General features: G+C 45.6%; 1 long non-coding RNA gene across 2 annotated transcripts; it reads left to right on the top strand.

The window, feature by feature from the left end:
* The first annotated feature begins 461 nt into the window (after positions 1 to 461).
* Positions 462 to 3,313, top strand: Gm31565. 2 transcript variants are annotated; one of them, XR_386419.2, is made up of 3 exons: positions 462 to 2,174; positions 2,952 to 3,091; positions 3,170 to 3,313. It is a non-coding gene; the product is annotated as a predicted gene, 31565 (long non-coding RNA). The 2 variants fall into 2 exon arrangements; XR_877627.1 differs by having other exon boundaries at positions 2,952 to 3,313.
* The last annotated feature ends 7,917 nt before the right edge of the window (positions 3,314 to 11,230 follow it).

Raw genomic sequence — 11,230 nt, 5'->3', positions numbered from 1 at the left:
TACTGAAGCCTACCTACCTTTACTGAAGCCTACCTACCTTTACTGAAGCCTACCTACCTTTACTGAAGCCTACCTACCTTTACTGAAGCCAGCCTACCTTTACTGAAGCCTACCTACCTTTACTGAAGTCTACCTACCTTTACTGAAGCCTACCTACCTTTATTGAAGTCTACCTACCTTTACTGAAGCCTACCTACCTTTACTGAAGTCTACCTTTACTGAAGCCTACCTACCTTTACTGAAGCCAGCCTACCTTTACTGAAGCCAGCCTACCTTTACTGAAGCCTATCTACCTTTACTGAAGCCTACCTACCTTTACTGAAGCCTACCTACCTTTACTGAAGTCTACCTTTACTGAAGTCTACCTACCTTTACTGAAGCCTACCTACCTTTACCGAAGCCTACCTACCTTTACTGAAGCCTACCTACCTTTACTGAAGCCTACCTACCTTTATCGAAGCCTACCTACCTTTACTGAGGTCCCAGAAGCCAGGAGCCAACTCGCAGCTGATTCATGTAGCCTTCTAGCAGCTGATCCCAGTGTGACCAGCCAGATCTCCTCCTCGCTATAATCCTCTTCCTGATATCTGCAGAGTGTTGGCAGTTGAGTCACATATTTTGGGCCACCTCTGTGGGTGCCAGCTTAATCTTCAGCCTCTGTACACTCTGTACACTTCTTGTGCTAGCTGAAGGACACTGTGGTAAGCTTAGTTTTCAAAGACTTACTATAAGCAAGGCCACCTTTGGAGGCGAGAGAAGGTAAATTGAGCGGATCAAGGTTTGCTAGAACTGACCAAAAGGCCGAACTTTGCACTTGTAACAACCGTGGCCAAGCATGAAAGGATAATAATGTTGCAGGTTCCAGTGAATGTTTTAAAAGTGGCTCAGTTGGTAACATTCTTGCCTTGCAACAGAACCCAGCACCCATGTAAGAAAGCTGCCCAGGGAAGTAAAGGTGTGAGGTTTCCTGGACATTTCTGGTCAGTCACCCTAGGCTACTTGGTGACTTCCAGGCCAGTAAGAGACCTAGTCCCCAAAACAAAACACAAATCCAAGGTTTATAGACCCTAAGGTTGTTCTCTGGCATCCACATGCAGGAACAGGTATATGCTCACAGGCAGACATATAAACTTGCACGCTCACATACACACATTTATAAAAGTAAACAAAGAATCACCTGCAGAATTCCTCTCTCTGGAGCCACCTATGTAACAGTAACCTTCAATCCTAGCATCCTGTCCTCCAGTCTAGTGAAAACTTTCCCAGGATGCCCGTGTCAATCCCTGAGGTGTGCACTCAAACTCTTCCTCAGTCTATGATGTTGACTTAGGTGAGAAAAGGCTAAAGTTAACCTGTAAGCCCAAGGAGAGATAAGTTCATTGCGGAAGGCTATGGTTCATGTAAGATAACAAGCCATTCGTTTTCACTTCAGTCATCCAGGTTGATGATGCCAGTTGCACTGGATGTGCTAGATCACGGGTAGGCAGGAGGGAGGTCAGGACTGCCCCCAACTGGATGAATGTAGAAGGTGGAAAGCGTTCTAGGTTTGGCACCTAGTTCAGTGCCATCCTCTGGGAATCCTGTGTATGGAGCTGGCCAGTGCCCATCTAACTTGGCCAATTTTAAGTAAGGCTTGCTTTAACTGGACAATTGTAGATTTGATCTTTCTGCTCACCATGTTCAGATTTTACAGGCATCGCTCAAAAAACATTTTTAGTATGCAGAAACACTAAAATCAAATGAATTTGCTAGTGATATGATTAGGTAGAGTTGTTTGCTTGCAAGAAGAGCATAGTCCCAGCTAGCTCGGAGCTGATGTGGCATCCGGTAAGCAAGGGAGTGAAGGGTCACAGGTAAACAAAGCCTTGGGCAGCTTTGCGCAGTTCCACCCCACCAGTTTCTCTGCTTCTCCTCCACCAAGCCTATATCTTCCTATATGCTATTTCCACTCCTTCAGAGGAGATCAGCTTCCTTCAAACTCCAGCACTTGCTGTGGCCAGTCGACAGCCCTGAACTCTAAAGTTTCCATCCCTTCCTCATATACTCATGGCTATCACAACAGCACACCGACTGCCTACATCTGTCATCCATGGGCTGGAGATGGGGATGGCAGCACTAGCCTAATCCACAGTGGCCAGCTGTGCATTGGACAGTAGCAGGTCTCCAGAATAGCAGTAAGTGACAATCAACAGCCCTGGTCCCCTACTGCCCTCTTCACCTGATGTATGCTTCCCAGAGGCTGAGCCATCCCTGTTCATGCTATTTACTCTGCTTGGCACTTTAACTTTAACCCAGCTGTGTGAGTTACCCAACTCTTCCCTCCTACCCCGTGTGTGTGTGTGTGTGTGTGTGTGTGTGTGTGTACACGCCCGAGTGTGAGAGAGCTTTTTCGAGCACCAAGATCCTCACGGTTTATTCTGCCCTTTCTCTTATCTTCCTTGGTGCTGGGGATGCAATGACTGCTGTCCCTTGGTCTGTGGAGCCACTGAGATGTCTCTGACCTCATGTTCAAATAGGTTTGCTGGGCATGTCAACCTCTATGTCCAAACTGACAAATGGCATAGTCATGTCGCAGATCTGAGTGAACCCTTCAAACTAGGTGAAATTCACACTCGGCAGTACCGGGGATTTCAGCTTATCTTTTAGGGACAAGAAAAATCCAGCCATGACAAAGGTAGCAGACATTTTCAGAAGTTAAAATTAATGGACACGTGGAGAATTGATTCTATTTATGTCACCTTGCCTGGAAACTGGCTCCTCTTCAACTATTTTGTGTTACTTTCTTGTGCTCTTTAGCAATGCTAACTCTTAGAATTCTTCTTTCTTTAAGTGTGTGGAGGGTATATACATCTATGTATGCATATGTGCATGCACAAGGGCATACATGATCTTGAATGCACATGCACATGTGTGTGTGCCTGTGTGTGGACACTGTGTGTGGTTGATGCCAGGAATCACCCTGGATTGCTCGTCTACCTTATGCATCGAGGCAGGCGTGGTCTCTCCGTCAAAGCCAGAACTCACAGATATGGCTCCTCATGCTAGCTCTGGCGATTTTCTCTCTCTCTGCCTCGTGAGGCTGGAACTACAGGTGAGCCACCATGCCCACCCCATGTTTGTGTTTGTGTGGGTTCCGGGGATCCGAACTCTGATCCTCACTCTTCTGCAGCCAGTATGCAAAGCACAGACGGGTCTCGCCAGCTGGAGTCGAAAGCTGTCATCTGGATAGAAGTCCTGCTGCCCCATGGAGTCAACTGTGCCTTTCCTTCCTTAGACTTCACTTAGTCTCTCACTAATAAACAGGAAGAACACATTTGGGTTTTTTTTTTTTTCATGATAAACAGGAACAACTTTCATGCAAATGCCATTTGGAGTGTCTTCCACTGAATTAGGTCTTTCTTGAGACTACTTTTTATTTGTGTGTGTGTGTGAGTGTGTGTGTGTTTGTGTGCATACATGTGTCATGGTGATGTGTGGAGGCTGCACAGCTTGATAGAGTTGTTTCTTTCTCCCCACCCGTGGATCCTAGGGATGGATAATACTCTGGTGGTCAGGCACCTTTACTTGCTGAGCCATCTTGCCAGCCCCTTGAGGATATTTCCTAAAGGGAGCATGGGTGCTCACCCATCTGCTCACTCATCCACAATGTATATGGATGACCATCGGCCAACACAGGAGCTGGAAACTGCTCTGAGAGTCACACAATGTATCTCCTTTGAACGTTCTGGCTTTTGTGTAGTATCACAATGGGATGAGAGAAGTTGAAGATAAAATTAGAGGCCACCCAGTTATGTTACTCAGTCTTATAATTTCTGAAGAGTAGAAAGATTCGCTTTCCTTTGAAGGGTATAATTGGGGACTGTGCCAGATTGAAACGTCACGTTTCTCTTTGATCTCAAAGCAACCCATGTTCTTCAAGTGGGCCACTGGGAAGACAGGAAGCATCAGGAACACGAGGGGACCCAGGAAATCCAGCTCACAGGTTTGTCACTCTCAGAACATTTAAATATGAATTGGCCTCTCTTTGAGGAAGGCTGCGAGGGCCTCCAGTGGTGTGTGCTTTGTGTGGACATTGCTGTATCTTCTTCATTCTGGGATTGACAGGGAAAGAATGTGTATTGGGGATGTCCTGACATCAATACATTGTTACACCATGAGCAACAAGACATCACAGGGACAGCTGAGGCCGGCGCATTTATTACCCTCCCCTCCCCCACCCTGTGCCCACAGAAGTGTGGGTAAACACGGCTTGTGGGGAGCAAAGTCGGAAGCTGCTGAGAAGCATCAATGTGTCATGTGCTGCAGGTTCTTAAGTAGGGCTCTCATGCTGTAGTCTAATCAGGCCGAACAGTATGCTCCGTCACTGATGATAACAAAGCTGCATGCACACTGGCGTAGGCACACAGATCCACGCACACAGGGAAATCCACCTGGTGCATCATCTTGAGGTCTCAGAGCATCAAGGCCAATATAGGAACCAAGGGATTGTTTCTGTTTTGTTTTTTTATATAGATTTACTTTTATTATTTATACGTGTTAGAGTATACACACTTGCATATGAGTGACTAGTAATTGCAAAAGAGGGCCCTGATCCCCTAGGACTGGAGCTACAGGGTATGTAAACTGATCTATGTGGGTGCTGTGAACTGAACCCTGGTTCCATGCAAGGGCAGCGAGTAATCCTCCCAGCTGAGCTATCTTGCTATCTCTGTAAGCCCAGGGCTTTAATGTTTTGCTTCCACACCCAGCTTTACTGTGTTTTCCATCTGCAACATTGTAGCGCCAAGCACAGCTCACTTTATTTCAAACTTCCTGTATTCTTTTGTGTCAGGATAGCAGTCCTGTTAGAAAGAACTCTTTTTTTCCCTTGACTTTCTTTTGTCAAGAGGTTCCCCTAAAGAGTGAAGCCCCCTGGGTTCATAGAACCCAATATTCTGCTCCAGCAACGGGCTCAGGGGAGAGTACTTCCCCATTTTCCAAGCAACAATGCGTAGATAAAAATGTCAAAGCCTGGCAGCCCTTCTCTGGCATATGTGCGTCTATTTATGAAGACACTTAGCGTGGATTTAGTAAGTTCACCACAAAGCTCCAGGGGCGCCTGTCTCTTTAAATCCATCTCCTCCCAAGTGAAATTTGTGGCCCTGATGAATGGCAGAGCAGAGTCATCCATAAAAGGGCAGAGGAGAATCACACTCATTTGCATACAGTAATTATTCTGTGAATCAGGCCACCTTTATTGCTGGCAGAAAATCTACTGTCAGCATTGCTCTGTAGATCAATTTTGAAAACTCACCATCAGAGAGGAATTGTTTGGAACCCTGTGGTCCAGTACTCCCGCAACCTGCCTGCTGCTGACCGTGGTTCTGTGTCTAGGCCACCAGCCTTTTTCTTCATCCACCCTCCTGTGATGCTGGTGGGTATTGCTGGAGAGTTATCTTACAGGCAGTCTGGACGTGGTTTAGTTTCTAAAAAGTCTGAACATGGGAAAACATGGGAACCCAAGGGTGTGGTAGACTCCAGAGGAATGGAGTTCACTCTGCCAGCCTCCAACAACACATTTGCTAACCCTAGTTGGCCCTGTTCAGAAACCAGAGATGAAAAAGAGTCTGGAGGTGGCTTCTGACCTTTTCCATAAAGAAAGGAAGAAGGAGCCTTGTAGTGAGTCGATGCAAAATATCCCCATAGTCTTGGCACTTGAACACTTGGTCCTCGGTTGTTTGAGGAGACTTAAGATGTGTGGCCTTGTTGGAGGAAGCCTGTCACTGGAGAGCTTTGAGAGCCATACCAGTTCTCTCTTCAGGTGCTGCTTGTGGTTCAAGATGTGGGCTCTTCCACTGTACTGGTTGGTTTTGTGTGTCAATTTGACACAGGCTGGAGTTATCACAGAGAAAGGAGCTTCAGTTGATGAAATGCCTCCATGAGATCCAACTGTAAGGCATTTTCTCAATTAGTGATCAAGGGTGGAGGGCCCCTTATGGGTGGTGCCATCTCTGGGCTGGAAGTCTTGGGTTCTAGAAGAAAGCAAGCTGAGCAAGCCAGGGGAAGCAAGCCAGTAAGGAACATCCCTCCATGGCCTCTGCATCAGCTCCTGCTTCCTGACCTGCTTGAGTTCCAGTCCTGACTTCCTTTGGTGATGAGCAGCAGTGTGGAAGTGTAAGCTGAATAAACCCTTTCCTCCCCAACTTGCTTCTTGGTCATGTTTGTGTAGGAAGAGAGACTCGACTAAGACAGCTACTCTGGGCTCTGACTGCCATGCCTCTGCCCTGCCACCTGCTGCCACGCCTCTCCACCCTGACAGTGAGCCTAGAAAACGTTTCCTTTTCTAAGTTGCCGTGGTCGTGACAGTTTATCACAGTAACAGAAAAGCAACTGACACAAACCTCCTGTTCTCTAGGTCTTTGGAATTGAGGAAGAAAAGAAGAGAACTTGAGCCTCAGACAGAAAGAAAGGGACCTGTTATTTACAGAGTATAAAAATCCAGAGTCCTACATGGCCACCTCCACAGGTGCCATGTGAGAGAAGGTTCACCTGAAGAGTTGGTATAGGCAGAGGCAACAAAACAAAAATGCCCCCCCCCCAGTTGGCTCAGGATAGTGACAGATACATGCTAACTGTGCAGAGGTGGTGCTGGGAGTTTGGTCATGATCATTCTGACCTGTGTGTCCAGTCGCCTACTAAAGGGACAGAGTTCTAGGATATACCTTTGTGATTGGTATGGAGACTAGAAGCTCTGAAGGTTCTGTGTACCAACATCTCTTAGGCTACCTTACACTCAGAGAGCCAACCTTCAAATAGCATAGCAGATGTAGCCAGCACTTGGAATCCTGCAGGCTGAAGGGCCGTTTGAAGCCACCTGACAGCATCCAGGAGTTTTTGAGAAGGTTCTGAGGAGCAGAGACTTCAGTCAGAGTGGTCCTGACATGTGTCTCACACAAGGGAAGGCTGTGAACAGCCCTTAACAAATCCTGTGGGGACTTGGACTCTCTGTGAGTCTTGTCCTTTCACTGATACTCCTCTTCATGTAGCAACAAAAGCAAGGCCTTCCACAGAGCAGACCAGCTGGGAAGACGCCAGTAATGTCAGCCACACGTGGAGAGGTACTATGAGAGTCCATCATTGTGAGATCCCCAGAGCAGTCAGGCCAACTGGACAGAGGGAAGGAAGACGGAGGCCAAGGATAGCAAGTGGTGGTGTGGAATGGATAGAGGGTGGGTGAGAAGTTCCCCATTTGGATAGTAGCGGTGGGTACACACACCTAGTATGTGGTTGTAAAAATGGCTACTGAATTTAAAGTTGAAAACAATTAAAATAATTAATATATATTTTAACAAAAAACCAAAATACCTACCTTGAAAAGACTTCTATTTGGAGCTGGGGAAATGGCTCAGCAGTTGGAACATTAGCTGCTCTTGCAGAGGACTTTAGTTTAGTTCTGAGCACACAAGTCAAGCAGCTCACAGCCTCCTGCAACTCTTGCTCCAGAGAATCCTATGCTTTGTTCTACCAACTACGGGTATCCAAATCCAAGTGGCAAACACTTTCACAGATACACACACATACACAAAATAAATTTAAAAATATTAAAAAGACTTGATTTTTCCGTATGCAGGGAAACACAAAGGTGTATGTGGGTGGGTGGGGGGTGTTAGTAAGGTTAGAAAACAAAAAAGGCAAAATACTAAGATCTTGGAGGAATGGGAGTATATTGGGATAGCTGCCCCTACTCCCTTTCTCAGACTCTCTGGGAGTGCCTGACCGTGTAAGTCTCAACACATACAGGTTTGTACCAGGTGAGGTCTCTCTCCACATCACAAACTGGAACCAAACCAGATTTTAGAAAACTCGGTAGCTATTTAAATCTACATAAATGTATAATATCTGTTTTAAAAACATAGGAAAAAATAATGCTGCTGACTCAGCAGTAAGCCCTATCGGAACATAGAAGTCAGCTCTGAAGATGACAATCGTTACAACAGTATTATTACCAAAGCAGTATTCCACATCTACAGAGCCACTACAGTACTGCTCCCTCTGGGATAAAAATATTTATCTTTACATACTTTTCCAGTTTATAAGTAGATGCTTTGATACGGAATAATTTGGAAATTTACCAAACGTCACAAAATTAGCTAAAATTGGAAAGGCTCATCATACCACAAAATGGCCTTTCTAACTCAGTGCCTTCGGTTTGCAGCACTCCGCTGAATTTGCTGCTCAATTCCAGAGTTCCCTGTATAGTGTCAGACTGACAGGAGAGTGTTGCAAGGTGCTTTTGTAAGTATATAATCCCGTTGCTGATAGGACAAAGCAGTCTGAAAAAGATGGACAGGACATGATTTAGTTCAGCTTCCAAAATAGCAAAATAAGACCTAGAGTCAAAACTAACTTCCAAACCTGGAGTGATTCTGGAGATGTAATGCTCCCAGAGCTCTATGTTAGTCCTTCTAATCGACATTGCCGTGATTAATTGTAATATATTCGAATATAAAATATAAACATTCCCAGCTCACATATGAGGACCTGAGCACTTTCTCTAAATTAAGTGGTGTTTGAAAGTTTTCACTTCTGTTAGTGTTGTCATCTGAAGATGTTATTTCTGCTGATCTCAGAAGAATGTAGATGTTTAGTGATTAGCCAAGGTCTCAGCAACGTCAATACATCACACCTTCCAGGTATCTCCAAACCCAATGTCACAAAAAATGGTAGTGTCAGGCAGTGGTGGCACAAGCCTTTGATCCCAGGACTTGGAGGCCAGCCTAGGTCTACAAAGTGAGTTCCAGGACAGCCAGCGATACACAGAGAAACCCTGTCTCTGGGAAAAAAAGGAAAGAAAGAAAAAAGGAAAGAAAAGGTAGTGAGTGCATGGGTTAATGTGTATTGTTGTGTCCCTAACCAATGCCAAGTACTGTATCTGGCTTCAAGGATGTAGTTTGCCAATGAGCTAAGCAACAAAGACACACCTCTCAAGGAGCTACACATTGGTGAAAGGAGTCATTAATACTCAATCAAGCGACAGCTTCAGAAAGTGGCTTAGGAGACAGAATAGACTGAGATGATGTCCAGGGTGAGAGATGATGGGTAATTCAAGCTGGGGACATCTGTAGAAGGAAGACCTGGGGGGTAAGGAAAAAAATCAACAAATGAATCATAGTGGATAGAGGAGTCATTTGAAACAGTGGAGAGAAATACCAGATGCCATGTGTCTAAATATTCATGAACACTAGAGTTCAAGTGACTCACTGAGGGTAGATGAAGCTCCACGGTTGTCCTTTCACTATAGATAGCCGCTTGAAGATACAGACACAAACATCATATGGCTGATCCTTTGACTGGTGAAGCTACAGAGCCCCTCCACTGTAGGGAGAACTGATCAGTCATCGTAGCTTGGGATATAACTTTGGGAGTCACGAGTTAAAGATGGACTGGATGCCACCCTACAAACACAGATGGAAAAGCAGAGATGACCCTAAAGAAACCTGGGGACCCAAGCACAGTGATCAAAGGAGCTGAGATCGCAGACAGGGAGGTGACCCAAAGAGTGAGGTGTCTGGAAGCTTAGGGGGAGAGTGGCCATCTCTGAAGGGTCGGTCCCACTAAATACTGCTGAAAGACCATGTGCTAGGAGGACTGAGAAGGAACCAAAGCTTTCTGTAAGGCAGTGAGTTTGCAAAGTGCTAGGATAGAAGTCTTCACGGTATAGGCTGAAGGGAAAGCAGAGTCTTGAACCAGATGCGCCAATACCGCACCCTGAAGGTGAAGGAGACAGGTTGTCAAGATGAAGGCTCTACTTCTTAAAGAAATCTTGCCTATGAAGAAGGAGAAAGCAATGAAGAAAAGAAGACTTACAAAGGGAAGGAGGTCTTGGGAGAGAAGGAAGAACATGGGGGCAGCTGGATTCAGTTCAGTCCTTTCTTTCCTGAAAAACAGCTACCCCAACAATGGATAAGCATTTGTTACAGGGAAGACAGGTCACTTACCTACCGAAAGCCTTCTTTTCTCTCTGACCTGTAACACAGGGCCATGATCCAGGTAGTGCGAGGGGAGATAGGGAAGTATAAATTGTGAAATCGACATTGGAGAACAGGGATCATATGGAGGTTCGGATCCTTCTCCTCAGATTTGTTGCGACTTTAACAAGAGTTTGGTGTGCATGGCCAGATGAAATCATCTCCAGAAATGAGTGACAGAGAATCAAGCTAACCAGGTTTCAGAGAGAAAGGGAAGCAAGGGAAATGGGTGTCACAAAATACTCAGGATCTAAGGCTGGAGAGGCCTTAGATGAAACACCCTTGTGCAAGGCTGGGGAGGGACGGTGGAGGTGAGGGTAGTGTTGGAGAGACCTCAGGAGGGACGCTGGGGAATAGGATCCTGCTAAACAAGATCTCTAAGGCTAGGCAAGGAAGCCATCAGAATACTGATAGTTGAGCAAAGGGCCAAATATAAAGGGGGCAGTGGTGACTTACCTCTGCGATGCTGCCAGGCCTGGCGACCTGAGAGATCCATCCCAGGACCCATGGAGTAGGAGAAGTACTAGGCCTTGGAGTCTGGGTGGGGCTGCACCAGGGAACACTGGAAATTCTCAGCAGATGGACAGCCCTCCTTCTGCTCTACCTATGGCAGCTGCAAAAAGCATTTGATCAAAAGAAATGCTCCTAAGAGTCTGTGGGAAAGAGTACACCTTTACATTGCTGGTAGGAATATAAATGGGCTAAGCCAATATGCAAATCAGAATGGAAGCTCTTCAGACAACTAAAAATAGATTCGCTGAATGACCTGGCTATTCCATTCCTGGGGAAATATACAAAGAACCAGTTTACTTTATTTATTAGGCAGTGGTCATATTAGTAAGCTATGGAATCAGCTAAGGTGTCTATCAACAACAAATAAATAAAGGAACTATTGCTTGTATACAACATGGAGATTTATTCAGCAGCAAAGAGTGAAACTAAGTCAGAAATGTATGGAACCAGAGAGCATTACACATACAAGCCAGACTCAGAAAGGCAAACACATTTGCATATGTGAAACCTAGATTACACATACCTGTGTGTGCACACATACACACACCTGTGCACACATGCACATGTGTAAACATAATATGAAAGAAGAAGTAGGACTATTTTGGAGGAAGAGAAGACAATCAGGGTGGGAGAAGAACAGGAGATGTTCAAAGAGGAATTAAAATATTTAAAGTACATGTTCTAGTTGAAAAATCTCACCATGAAGCCAT

This window comes from Mus musculus, chromosome 18 (assembly GCF_000001635.26).
Source record: "Mus musculus strain C57BL/6J chromosome 18, GRCm38.p6 C57BL/6J".
Lineage (NCBI taxonomy): Eukaryota > Metazoa > Chordata > Mammalia > Rodentia > Muridae > Mus > Mus musculus.
The sequence above is the reverse complement of the archived record's forward strand: the minus strand, read 5'-3'. Positions and strand labels throughout refer to the sequence as shown.